The sequence below is a fragment of the Notolabrus celidotus genome, chromosome 13, assembly GCF_009762535.1.
Source record: "Notolabrus celidotus isolate fNotCel1 chromosome 13, fNotCel1.pri, whole genome shotgun sequence".
Taxonomy (NCBI): domain Eukaryota; kingdom Metazoa; phylum Chordata; class Actinopteri; order Labriformes; family Labridae; genus Notolabrus; species Notolabrus celidotus.
Genome location: NC_048284.1, coordinates 34,006,227 through 34,020,499, shown reverse-complemented (window position 1 = coordinate 34,020,499; position 14,273 = coordinate 34,006,227). Strand labels below are relative to the sequence as shown.

The following is a 14,273-nucleotide window of genomic DNA, read 5'->3' as shown; positions in this document are numbered from 1 at the left end:
GTATTCTGTGTATCACTTTATAGAGTATTGTTTTGAGTTGTGCTCTCCCCTTTAAGATTACTAAGGGTTACAGGCAGAGTGATGTTGTTTCCCACAGTGCAGTGAATGCATCACGGTTATTCAGTCTTCAGTTGTTCTACGGTCGCTTGAAGACAGTTTGTTAGTTTGTATCTGGATTTAGTTTCTGATGAACTTTTTGAGTTCATCATTTCTGACGGTGCTAACAGGAAGTAGGTCTTTAATGTAAGATGAGATTTTTGTGAAGTTTTAGTTTGTAGATTGTTATTTTTCTCAGGTTGAGGTTATTTCCATAATTTGATTTAAATCCACAACAAAGATACATTAAACTGTATTCTGTGTATCACTTTATAGAGTATTGTTTTGAGTTGTGCTCTCCCCTTTAGATTACTAAGGGTTACAGGCAGAGTGATGTTGTGTCCCACAGTGCAGTGAATGCATCACGGTTATTCAGTCTTCAGTTGTTCTACGGTCGCTTGAAGACAGTTTGTTAGTTTGTATCTGGATTTAGTTTCTGATGAACTTCTTGAATCCATCATTTCTGACGGTGCTAACAGGAAGCAGGTCTTTAATGGAAGATGAGATTTTTGTGAAGTTTTAGTTTGTAGATTCTTATTTTTCTCAGGTTGAGAATATTTCCATAATTTGATTTACATTTACAACAAAGATATATCAAACTGTATTCTGTGTGTCAGTTTATAGAGTATTGTTTTGAGTTATGCTCTCCCCTTTAAGATTACTAAGGGTTACAGGCAGAGTGATGTTGTTTCCCACAGTGCAGTGAATGCATCATTATTCAGTGTTCCGTTGTCCTACAGTCATGGTGGACATTAAACGTGTTCACAGCAGAAGTTGTCTCTGTGCTCTTCCTTTACCCACATCCTGAAAGTATATTTAATGAAGTGTCAGACTACCCGCCTACCTCTCACCCTGCAACATGATTGGCTGTTCAATGCAGTCTTCTTCTTCTGTCTATTGTTGGGTGGCATCTAGTGTTTAAGGCTCACTAGCACCCCCTCCCTTTACCTATTGTGGTTGGGAGGTGTAATTACAGGTTTATTTATGTCAAATTTGTATCTAACATTTATTGTATTTATATTGAGAAAAGTTATATCATGATAATTATTGTTATCGAATTATCGCCCAGCCCTACTAAGAGGTATGTGTTATTATATATTAAATGGTGCCAAGTTCTCAGCTCCATCTCTTCGTCTGTAGATAAAGTCAGCATTTCCCTCAAGGCAATTAAAGTTGTTTTGGCTTCAGCACCTTAAGCAGCATAAATGTGCGACACTTGCACACGTTGTAGACAAATCCCTGGCCGTGGTCAGGACGAGCAGTGAGCTAACACTCGCTGACCTTTACGGTAGGTGGACGCACAGAGCCGGGTGAACTGGAAGTGAATTGGTCTGAAACCTGCGTCTTCAGGCTTGTTGCTGTTTCTTTGCCTTGTGACAGTGAACCCTCTTTCCACTGCTGCCAAAACCAACCACACCCCCGCACCACATGGCTGTACCTGTGACCTAAAGATCCTTCACACCCTCACAATACACACAGGCAAAGACCCCCACAGTGTGCCCTGAATTAAGACAGTGCATGCTCTTCCAGACATACTCAGCCTGACGTGAGCTCTCACCTCCTCACCAGGGTGGAGGGGGATTTAAAATCCTGTTTGGTGGCGTTTATGTGGCGCATATGATTCACGCTATAGCTCATCATAATTAAAAGAAGAGAACTTGAATCTGGAGAGAAACTCCCTGCTAGTGGTCTTGTGTGGACAAAGTTAGTATTCTGCTGTGGCCCCAGGTGAGCTCTGTGCTGGCTCTCCCTCCTCAGCTGCAGCTCCTCTGGCTCTGGATGATAATGACGCCCTGCCTGCCAAATGGAGTCTTCCTCAGAGTGTGATCTTTGACCCAGACCCCTCAACCTCTCTCCTCTTCTCCTCCTGAACTTGTTCTGTCTCAGACATGTGATTCTTTTCTGTAACAGATGCTTCCCTTTGCAAGCAGAGCAGGTGTATCGTCTTCTCTCTGTTTGTCCTAGCATGTATGTTGGATGCTGCTGCCTGTGTGCTATCCTGCTTTACACTTACATGTCTAACTTTTCTTATGATGCTTTTTTCTCCCTTCTTCCCCCACTAAAATCTGCCCTCTCTATTTGCTCACTCACAAACATGAGGGCCATGCAAGGTTAAGCGTGGCTCATTACCTGCACAGATGTTAGCAGCTAATGGAGTGTGAAATGAGCGACATCTGTCAGGAGAGCTGGATGGGAAACTTTTAGAGAGACAGGAAGCAGCCTTGTTGTGATTCATGGCATAAATCCTACGTGAAGACATGTTTGGTTTTCTATTATTATACCTTAATATTACATGTGAAACCTTGTATGTTATTGATACCAGGATCCAGGGGCGTAGCGGACGCGGGGCACCTCCCCTGCTGTACTGTCCCCTATGACCCCTGCACTTGTCTTTACTGTGAATCGATTTTGTCAGCCGTTCAATCATTTTAACAAGTCTGAGCTTGTTTTTTCAAGTTATCCTGAACGCACCATGAGACGGCAGGAATGAGAGGCACTGGACTACTGCAGATGGTCACAAAAATATTCACTGTAATGTAGGGAATTAAGTAGTGGATGCTCAATATGTTCCAGGGGAGGACCCCTAGGTCTCCTCTTCCGGTGCATGTCGACCAAGAGTTCCGGGGTCTTTTAGCCCCCAGAACTACTTTCCCCTGAAATAAAAGGTTCCTGTGCCCCCATTGTTGTCTGCGTTTCGACCGCAGGCTGAAGTCCCGGGTAGATTGTGTAAATCAGGTCAGTGACGTGTGGAGAAAAAAAAAAGTAAATGCACTACACCACCAGACCAGTAGAGGGCAGTAAAACAAAGACTAATGCCATTCATCACAGATGACACCATAGAAGCAGATGGACAGGAAGGTATCATTATGAGCAACACAACAGTTAGCCTGTTAGCATGAAGAGACTCAGCTGGTCTGTTTTAGATGGTGCTATATTTCATCACAGATGGATTCACTGAATCAACACGTGAGAGGAGATAAGCGCGAGTAGCAAAGACGTTTCAACACGCCTTTAAAATCCTTTTGAACTCAAAAAGCCGTGGCAGAGATCGACCGGTGTTTTGGTTTAAACAGCGACCCTGTTAACTGGAGACTTTCAGCCGGATGCATCCCTCATAAACGTCTTTAGACGATCATTAAATATCTGATGAGGATATTTTGAAATCTTAATAAAAACTAAACTAGTTTGCATTCCCAGGAACTCCCTCTGTGTTTCAACAGCTGTGTAAACTCCACAAACACTGACACGTTCAGCTGAAGGTCTCCAGTTTACAGGGTCACTTTTAAAACCGGAACATCGGGAGAGACTCATTCACGGTGGGCTGAGAGAAGACTACTGTTACAAGCTGCTAAATCAAGAGAATCACAGCTTCTTCTTTTGAAAAGTACACACACATACAAAAAAGATAGAACAAATCAAAACTAATGAAAGAAAGAGAAATCAAGTGAATCACAGATGGAAAAAAAAACAATGACTGTGAATGGTTTTTGGAAAAATTTGAAAAAAAAAATTTGAAAAAAAAAAAATTTGACAACAATTTTGAAAAAAAAAATTTTGAAAGAAAAAATTAACAAAAAAAAATTGAAAAAAAAAATTGACAAAACAAATTTTGAAATAAAAAAAATGTGTGATGTTATTGTGGACGGTGAGCGGAATAAAAACACTGAGGTTAATCTACCAATCAGACACGTTCAGCATTGCAGGCCCCGCCCCCCGAAAGTCCCGGGACCTTTGAAAAGTACTACCCCCCTAGCAGGGGCTTTTTAGGGAGAGATTTTTCTACCCCTGAACTAAATTTAGACCCCGGGTCTTCCGGTCGAAAAAAACCCACCTTGTTCAGGGGTAAAGTCCCTCCAGCCGAAAAACGTCTTTATAACCTCTTCCTCAATACATTCAGAATAACCCTACACTGTAAGTATCAGGGGGTTGAAAGGCGAAGCCCTTGGCCTAGCAGTTTAAGCACACCCCATGTAAAGAGGCTTTAGTCCTTGACGCAGCGTCCACTGGTTTGATCCTAGCCATTTCACTTTGCTGCATGTCTTCCCCCACTTCCTGCTCCCCACGTTTCCTGTATTTCTCAGCTGTCCAATCAATAAAGGCCAAAATACATGAACAATCGAACAACAGGATAAAAAATAATGTTTTGTGCTAAAATCCTAGCAACCCTCACAATTCCCCCCCCCCTAACTTCTGAAAGGGTGATCACACCCCTGCTGGGATCATGGATACATGACACAAATGTGACGTGCACTGATAAGAAGTCAGGAAACAAAATGCACTGGTCACAGGAGCAGAAGTAAATGTGTTCATTCATTGTTCTCGCTTGTATCTCAATGTTCAAGCAAGTGCGAGTGTCTGCCAGTGGACTGGATGAGAGAGGAGAGCTGGAGCTCATGATCTGGCTGTGTAAGAAAAAACAATATTATTACTGTAAGACAACAAGCTACCAAACTCAAGTCACCCTGTCTATGATGTCCATGGTAATCCGGTGGCTAATTAAAAGAACAAACACCGCCAGCAGCAGGGGATTATAATCAGCTACAGCTAATTAGCATTAATTGGGTATAACTTTCAAAAAAAGAGCAGACTGAAGTTTAAAGCTCCTGTGAGGAGTTTTTAGCCGCTTATGAAACAGACTGGAATGAATTCTGATGCCTCTCTTTGACCTACTAAAGCAAATCAGACTACAAGCAACATGAGTTCTAGTTTCTGTGTAGTTATTTTAATGTGTCTGTAAATGCCGCCACAGGGGAGGAGCCAAACAAAGCAATTTAACGGCCCACTGCTGGCGTGTTAGATTTTCAAAAGACAGCATTATCAAACTGTAATCAGGAAGCACTGTCTGACACACGTAAAGGACAAGACCAGCAAAGAGATGAGACATAATGCTTTGTCCACAGGAGGCGCCAAAATTGACACGACCCCAAAGTTCTTCAAGGGCTAGCAGTGTGTGAGGGGAACCAGTGTTCATTTCATTATCGATGATAGATGTTCAATGACTCCTTTTTTATGACAAAAATGAGACTATGATGAGCTAAAGTGCTTCACTGATAATAAAAACTCTGACGAACGTATGTTTTGTTTTTGTTAATGAGACAAAAACGGAAGTGGCGGACCATCGGATATTCAGAATCCATGTTTCCCCCGCTGTGCGTCTAATCTTTAAAGATGGCGTGATGACTTCCTGTGACAGGCTGAGTTATTATCTGAGGGGATCAGTGTTAGCTTGGTCTCTACCTGCAGCAGGTGTGCTTTATGAACCAGCTCTCCTCCCCTCCATGCATCTGTCTCATCTTCATTGAGGATTTTTACCCCCGGTGTGTGTTAGTGACAAAGACACAACAGGGGGACGTCTGATTAATATTTGACCTTTTTGCTGCTATCGCCTGAAACAGCTCAGCATCCAGAGCTTGATTTATTCCAGTTTGGTGAAACATCAGACACGGTTAGTAAGTTTGGATCAACTCCTCGTCATCAAAGATGCAGATGCATTTCAGAGTGCCGTGAACTGACTGTCTGTCTGTCCAGTGTGCCTGTCACTGCAGGTTTTTCTGTGAGTCAAGACAATCAAAATACAGTCACAGTGGTCACATCAAGAATGTTTTCTTTTCGTGGGGCGCTGGTGGCCTAGCGGTCTAAGCGCCCCACATACAGAGGCTACAGTCCTCGTCGCAGGGGTCGCCGCTTCGATTCCCGGCTGGTCGACCATTTCCTGCATGTCTTCCCCCACTCTCTACTCCACACATTTCCTGTCTCTCTTCAGCTGTCCTGTAAAATAAAGGCAAAAAAGCCAAAAATGTAACTTAAAAAAAAAAAAAAAAAGAATGTTTTCTTTTGACTTTTTAGCAGTGACAGGCTGAATTATTTCACTTAAGATATTACACAAAAGTGTTAAAGGAGTGAAATATTGACGATTTTAACACTTGGTCTAACCCTGATACCGATATCTGATCCACTACAGGAATTATTTAAAGGGGAGGAAATGTCTTGACAAAAATCAAAGACTAAAATATGACTAAAATTAACATTTTCATCTAAAGACTGAGACTAAATCTTAACAGGCTGCCAATATTAACACTGTGGGAAACAAAAGATATCATCAATAGAGGAATCACTTTCCCTCTCACAATGATCTGAATGATTAACGTCTAGTTAAAGGCACAGTGTGTGGTGATAAGCGGCATTATCCACAATAATACCACAATTATGTTTAAATTAAAATTAAAAATAATTACTTGATTATACAAAGATTTTAGTCCATGTCTCTATCCTGTTGCAATTTGACAAATGGAGGATCATACTACTCATGTAATACAGACGCTTCTTAATAATAATAACAATAATTCATTTTATTTATAGGCGGCTTTCTGGACACCCAAGGTCACCTTACAACATAGCAATATTAAAAGCAACACTCAACAGTAAAAAATTACATACATTAGAATAAAGATACAATACTAGAAGGATGAAATGGGGGAGGGAGTCATTCCAGTCCCAGGGAGACGGATTACAGTGTGTAAGCTTGGTGGAAAAGGTTCTTGTCCTCAAGGCCTCCACCACTTCACTTTTTTTGCGCAAGTCCACTGGGATTCAGCATTTCCAGCACTCAGTGTTCTCAGCGCAAATAACATGCTCAGGGTCAGCTGATTGTGTCAGTTCACGTTTTGGAACACTACCGCACTATCAAAGTCACTTCTTGATCACCGACCAATCAGAATAAAGAAGGGGTGGGACTTCTAATAACGATGGCGGAGGTCCGTATGGAGGAGAAAAGTTATCACACTTGTTTTTTTAAGGAACGATTTCAAAATTTAGAGCGGCTGCTGATGTTGCTAACAATGACACAATTTCTATCACTAGTTTTTACAGTTTCTTCATGAAATGTCATTGAATGAAAAGAGTAAAGTATGAAGCATCCAGAGCATTTAAAACAGACCTAACGGTCACTGCTTCCAACCAAATTCCACCAGATCCGTGTCCGGTCTGTCTCTGATCCGTCACAGCACCAGATCTGATAGGTTTCTATTCTAGTCAATGTGTTAACTTCCACTGGATCTACTCTGTTGCATTCCGGCTGCGTCTCTGATCCAGCAGGTCGGAGTCCTCCGGATCAGATAAGATAAGATACTCCTTTATTCGTCCCACAACGGGGAAATTCATGGAGTTTCAGCAGCAAACAAAAAGGTGTACAGTACGAGAATTTCAACAAGAATATATATAGAAAAGAAATGTTCATCAGAGGCGACAGCTTGGCCATAATTCTCCTGTCAGCCACCACCTCCACAGGGTCCAGGACTGAGCTGGCCTTCTTCACCAGTTAGTTCAGTCTTGCTCTCCTGTATCCTCCATCCGCCCACAGCAGGTGAAATCCTTCCAATGTGGCGTTCGTGTCCGGTGTTAGCTCTGTTAGCATGATGCTACTCTGCCAGTATTCCCTCTGGTGCTGGGTTAGCTCGTCCACCTTATCGTAGATAGATCTTACAGTCCCCATAACGGTGGGTGGAAGGACAGGTCCATGTCGTCTTTTTTAGCTTGCACGTCAAAACCAGCACGTCGTCCTTGCCTCCTTCTCCTCAGCTCACAGGGAACATCAGGCCTAGCATCGTTTAGCATTGACATGCTACGGGCTGCTAACAGCTGATCTCATATGTAAACAATGTTACCATGGTTACGCAGGATCTCCAGACACACACAGGAACAAAAATAGTAAAAACACCACTGCAAACGTAGACAGTTTGGTGTCTATGGTCAACAAATGAGTCATTAAAAGTCATGACAGGCTCCAAATACAAAGAGAACTAAACAGATATGAAAAAGAACAACAAAGAGAGAGCTGCTGCAACAAGCAGACACTCAAGCGGCGCTAAGCAACGGGATACACAAGACTTCTATTTGTGCCGGATGCCAGAGCACGACACATCAATCTCAACAGAGCAGATGGAGCGGGACAGGAAGTCAGGTTTCACCAAAACAACATGAAAACATCCGGTTAATTTTCAGAATAAAACACTCTGTGTTATCACCAGATCGTATTTCACTTAACTACAACAACAAACCAAAGTCATGATGAGCACACCTTAGTAGACACGGCACATCATTCCTTATGAATTGAAGAATATTAAGAGCTTCTCTATAGATTTAAAGGAGAGATACGACTGTGTGTGTGTATTTCAGTTACTTCAAGACGACGTGATGATCATGAATAGCTAGCTTAATAAACAGCAGCAGCATTACATATTTCCACTGATCCTTCCTCTTTGCTGCAGTATCTCATATTTAAGCTTACATAATGTTGAGTTAATGTCTCATTAGACTGAGAGAGGGAAGGTGCTGTAATTTAAAGAGCTACAAGTCAGTGTACTAATGATGAAGCCAGTTCCCAGAGGGTCTAATGAGAGGAGGTCAAGTCCCTGAGGAGGAAGCAGCCTTTCACTTTTGATCTGTCTGCCCCTCCCCGAACACATCCTCCCCTGTCTCCCTCTCTCTCTCTCTCTCTCTCTCTCTCTCTCTCTCTCTCTCTCTCTCTCTCTCTCTCTCACTCCTGCTCTGCCTCTCTCCTTCTCTTTGCATCATATTTCCTCTCTGTCCAAGGCTTTTATGAGTCAACCCAGTGAACTTGCAGTTCTCTCACCAGCAGAGTTTAACAGAGGTGTTGGGAGCTCGGAGACGCTCTGGGGATGATCACAGATGTTTGGAAGCACTTGTTACTGTCAGCGAGCTGCTGATCTGTTCTTGTCAAGTCACAGCTCAGTGAGATAAGTGTTGAATCTCCAATCTGTGGTTCTGGCTGGATGTTGTCTAATGCAATCACTCATCAATTTCTTTTTCAGGGAGAACTCGCACCACTGTGTGGAGGAGCTGTACATGTTGATCACAGCGTGGCATGAGTTCACTCAGTTTATAAAGAACATGACTTTCATGGTGAATTCTCTTTGACGCTCTGCAGAGATGTGTGCTTGATGCTTGTGTTGTATATGCTCATTGCATTACATGATGCTTCCATCGGCTTTGGCTCTTTCTTTTGCATTCAGAGGTTCTTTTTCCTGTTCTCATACGGTAATCAAAAAGCACTAACATGCAAGGAAGGGTGTGGTTTTCACATGAGCTCATGGTAAAATGTGGGGCGCTGTTTGTAGAGTTGTGCACACTGAAAATAACAGCAGCAATTCTCCACAGTTAGCTCCAAAATGTTGTAAAAATGTAGTGTGAATTTTCAAAAGATAATTTTTTATCACATTTAAAGCAACATTTGTGATCTTTTCACATTTATTTTTGTTGAGGACAAATATTTAAGATAAAATCACAGTTAAATCCAAAAGCTCAATATGAATCAAAATGTTAAATGTAAATGTTTAACATTAAATATAAATATAAATGTTAAATAGAAATGCTCAATATAAATCTAAATGTTAAATGTAAATGTTTAACGTTAAATATAAATGTTAAATAAAAATTCTCAATATAAATCTAAATGTTAAATGTAAATGTTTAACGTTAAATATAAATCTAAATGTTAAATAAAAATGCTCAATATAAATCTAAATGTTAAATGTAAATGTTTAACGTTAAATATAAATGTTAAATAGAAACTCTCAATATAAATATAAATGTTAAATGTTCATGTTTAACGTTAAATATAAATATAAATGTTAAATAAAAATTCTCAGTCAGTATAAATCTAAATGTTAAATTCTAAATGTAAATGTTAAATAGAAATAGAAATTTGCAATATAAACCTAAATGTTAAATCTAAATGCTCAATATTAATATAAATGTTAAATCTAAATGCTCAATATAAATATAAAAATACATTTTAAATATAAATGCTGATTGTTTCATCTAAATGTTAAATATTAATTCTTGATATGAATCTAAATGTTAAATGTTAAATCTAAATGCTCAATATAAATATAAAAATAAATGTTAAATATAAATGCTGATTGTTTAATCTAAATGTTAAATATAGATATAAATATTACACTTTAAATATAAATATACATGTTAAATCTCAATGTTTAATGTTAAATCTAAATATTGGATAGGAATATCAATGTTAAATGTTAAATCTAAATGTTAAATGTTGCTTTGCGATCCTAAATATTTAGATAACATGCAAATTCAAACTGCCGCCCAGCGGTGGTACCACAATAAAAGCTTCATAAAGTGATACAGATATCCCAACCACAGTCTGTCAGTACTGACTCCTATGGGTTACTTGCCGGACTGAACGCCATCCATAATGTGCACTGATTTAGCTAAAAATGTTAAAAGGCAGTTTTGGAGGCCATAAAGAGATTTCACAACGCTCAGAGTCAGTACTGACCCGGTCTATGGTACAGAGAACTGAAGTTTGTATTGCTAATGAAGATTTTTTTTGTGAATTTATGTGAATTTGCATACAAGCTTAATATTTTGGTTCGCAGATCAATATTTAACATTTAAATTTAAAATTGAGCATTTATGTTTAACATTTATATTTACATTATACACTTAGATTTAACATTTAGATATAACATTAAGCATTTATATTTAACATTTATATTCAATATTTAACATTTATATTTAACATTTATATTCAATATTTAACATTTATATTTAACATATATAATTAACATTTAGATTTAATATTTATATTAAACATTCATATTTAACATTTAGATTTAATATTTAACATTTAGATTTAACATTTAGCATTTAGATTTAACATTTAACATTTATATTTACATTAAACACTTAGATTTAACATTTAGATATAACATTAAGCATTTATGTTTAACATTTATATTTAACATTTATATTTAATATTTAAATTTAATTTTTATCATTTAGATTTAATATTTAACATTTAGATTTAACATTAAGCATTTAGATTTAACATTTAGATTCAACATTGAACATTTAGATTTAACATTAAGCATTTAGATTTAACATTTAGATTCAACATTGAACATTTAGATTTAACATTTAACATTTAGGTTTAGATTTAACATTAAGCATTTAGATTTAGCATTCAGATTTAACATTATCACTTAGATTTAATATTTAGATTTAAAAGTGGTTTTAACTTAAATATATTTGTCACAACAAATTAAACATGAAAAGAAAAAAATATTGCTCTAGATGTGATAAAAAAAAAAGTGACTTAAAAATTCACACTTTGTATTCATGACGTTTTGGAGCTAAACGTGGAGAAATGTTATTATTATGTTAATTTCAGTGTGCACAACTTTACAAACGGCGCCCTAGAGTAAAAATTAAAAAATAACAACTTTGAAGTCAGAGACAAGCTTGGTGTATGCGTAACATTTTCACATGCTAGGAGTGTGGAACATTCATAGATACACAAAGACTTCAGAGAGATAGGTTTAGAGGTGTGGATTAGCTGTAAAACACCAACATACAGCTCTGAGAGTTCCCTTGTTGTTTTGTTCTCCATCAGTAAGGAGTAGTTCATTTCAATCATAATCACAGAAAGTCAAGTTAGCAAACAGAAATACTCGATGCAGTATGTGTAATGTTTGCAATGTAGGAGCAGTGTCCACCTCCCACAGGCCTCTTTATAACATCCACAGCCACAGATCAGTCAGGTTAGATCCCTCACACACAGGTGAAACAGTGTGACAGCATCAGTGGACAAACCTTTCTTTAGAATACTCCATGAGTGAACACATCATTACTGGGAGTAATGCAGATGATGACAGAGGAGCTTCAAAGAGACGTCAAACATAAAAGTCTTCTGTCAGCAGCTGAAATAAATAAGTCCACTTCTCAGTTTTCTTCTTTCAAGTACGCAAACAAACTCCCTATTAAATCTGCGGGCAGCTGAGACAGCAGTATCCAGATGAATCATGGGAGCAATATTTGACTCACACTCACACACACACACACTTACACACACTGCTTGAATGTTTTATGGGAATGCTTCAAACAGGCCATAAGATGATTTGAACGGTTATGTAATTGTCACTATTTCCTTTGCCTGTTCAATCAGAGAGTTTGTGTCACTTCTCATGTCGTCTGTCTTCTCTCTGTGTTGCAGTATGATCTACTCCTTGGTTACCTCATACGACTGATTTCTCAGCCACTGGAGAAAACATAAAAAGCTCTGGATGCACAGACTGCCATTGTGTTGGTAAAGAAACAGGACATTCAGAGTGAGGAGGAGGAGGAGGAGGAGGAGGAGAAACTCTTTCTCTGAACTGGAGGGAGTCAAATCTGCCTTTCTATTCTCTTTTTGTTTGACTGTATATAAAGCTGAGGACTTCAACTCCTGTTTACAGTTTGACTGGTCAAAGAGCGACCCCAGTTAATCACTGCCTGGCCAATGTTTGTACCACACACACACACATACACACACACACACGAAGACACATCAACAGCCTCCTCTGGGGCGTTACCGCACTGACCACACAGTGCCAGCACCCGTAGCCCAGAGGACGAAGAGCACAGTAGCGTTTGCACAGTTTGTCTCAGGCACAGCGTGGTGAAGCACCGTCCAGCCCAGCACAGCTCACCAAACCCCTCAGTCATTCCTCCTCTACGTCTCACCGCCCGTAGCTTCACTGGTGAGCCAGACACGAGAGACAGACGGACAGACGGACAGATGGACAGACAGACAGACAGACGGACGGACGGATCTCAGTGTACAGACAAGCGGAAGCTCTGAGAGAAACACCGGAGCAGCTCGTTCTGAAACCTCCCAGCGTACGGGGCACAGTCCAGAGCCTGTGGAGGTTTTCTTTCTCAATTAAGTGAATGGCTTTTGTGACATGTGCATTTCAGTGTATTCTTTAACAAAAGACATTTATCATTTATTTATGATCTACAGCAAAAGGTACTCTATACAGCGAACGCCTCCTTAGTGTCGTCCTAGTGTTGTTCTATCGTGGGAAATATTTTCTAAAACTACAAACTGACACCTGTCCAAGCTTTTTTAGTAGAGGAGCACACATTATTTGCACAATCAGTGTATTTGATCTTGCACAATATTTGCAATATTTGGCTATGTATAGTAGAGATCATTTATGATAGTTTAGCCACACAGGTGAAGGTCTTCCAACATAGTGAGAACTCTCTGGCTCCAATTGACACCATGGTCCAAGATGTTGTCTTTCAGTACAATGGATAGATTTATTTATGTCTGTTTGTGGGATACTGACGGCTTGCCTCCATGTTTTGTCTTAAACAAGATTCTATTTTGTAATCACACTGTAGTAAGATGAGAATAAAACAAGATAATAAAGGTGCCTAGATTTAATTTGTCTTTATCTTTGATATGAATAAAAGCAAGTGTAGCAGATAAGGCAACTTCAGCGTAGAAATAAGAAGCGTGTACCGTCTGTGTATTGATTCCACATGCAGGTCAGAGGCGTGGTGACAGCAGGATTCTGGTATAGTTGGATGTGAACCTTCTGCAGGGCAGGTGTTTGAACCTGCATCTTCCATGTGTAGCACAGTTTTCTGACCATCAGGCTTTTCTTTAAGTCTTCACCATCGTCGTCACATGATGAGCCCTATTTATGAGTCGTCACTCCAGGAGCAGAGAGGACTGCCCGGTTCTTATTGTTTTTTCTCTTATTCAAGCATTTTCTATCCTTTCTGTGTATGTGACCAAACAAGTTCGATTTAGATATTGTTTATGAAATAAAATATTTTAAAATCAAAGATCTGGTGTTTACATTTCTAGATGCACAATCCCACTCTACTCTGATGTGCAGTGAGACTACTACTCGTCACATTCACCCATTCAATCAATCAATCAATCAATCAATCAATCAATCAATCAATCAATCAATCAATCAATCAATCTTTATTTATAAAGCACCAAATCCCAACAAATGTTCTCCTCAGGCTCTTTCCATACAGAGCAGGTCTAGACCGTACTCTCTGTTCTATTATTAACAAAAACCCAACATCAAGACACACACGTCTCTCGTCCCCCATCACTTACCTAAACTCTCCCTGTCCCATTAAAGTTACTAACCATAGACCTTTCTGGAGTCCCTGAGCTCCCTTGTCTTGTGGGTTCCTCTGAGCTGCAGTAGACGTCCTCCTGCTGTGGACGTTCCAGACTCCAGCTGATACGGACTCCAGCGGCAACAGCTACTACTACTCGTCACTATCACCGCTTCCTCTCTCTCTTGTTCTCCTCTATCCCTCTTTCCCAACCCAACTTG

The 14,273-nt window shown here is 39.5% G+C and overlaps 1 protein-coding gene across 1 annotated transcript in view; it reads left to right on the top strand.

The window, feature by feature from the left end:
* The window catches only part of cnih3 (cornichon family AMPA receptor auxiliary protein 3), a 148,493-nt gene extending 134,732 nt beyond the window's left edge, over positions 1–13,761 (top strand). The window contains exon 8 of the mRNA XM_034700215.1: positions 12,137–13,761. The gene's annotated coding sequence lies outside the window, so the exon portion shown is untranslated. The remainder of the gene's footprint in view (positions 1–12,136) is intronic.
* Positions 13,762–14,273: the final 512 nt, after the last annotated feature.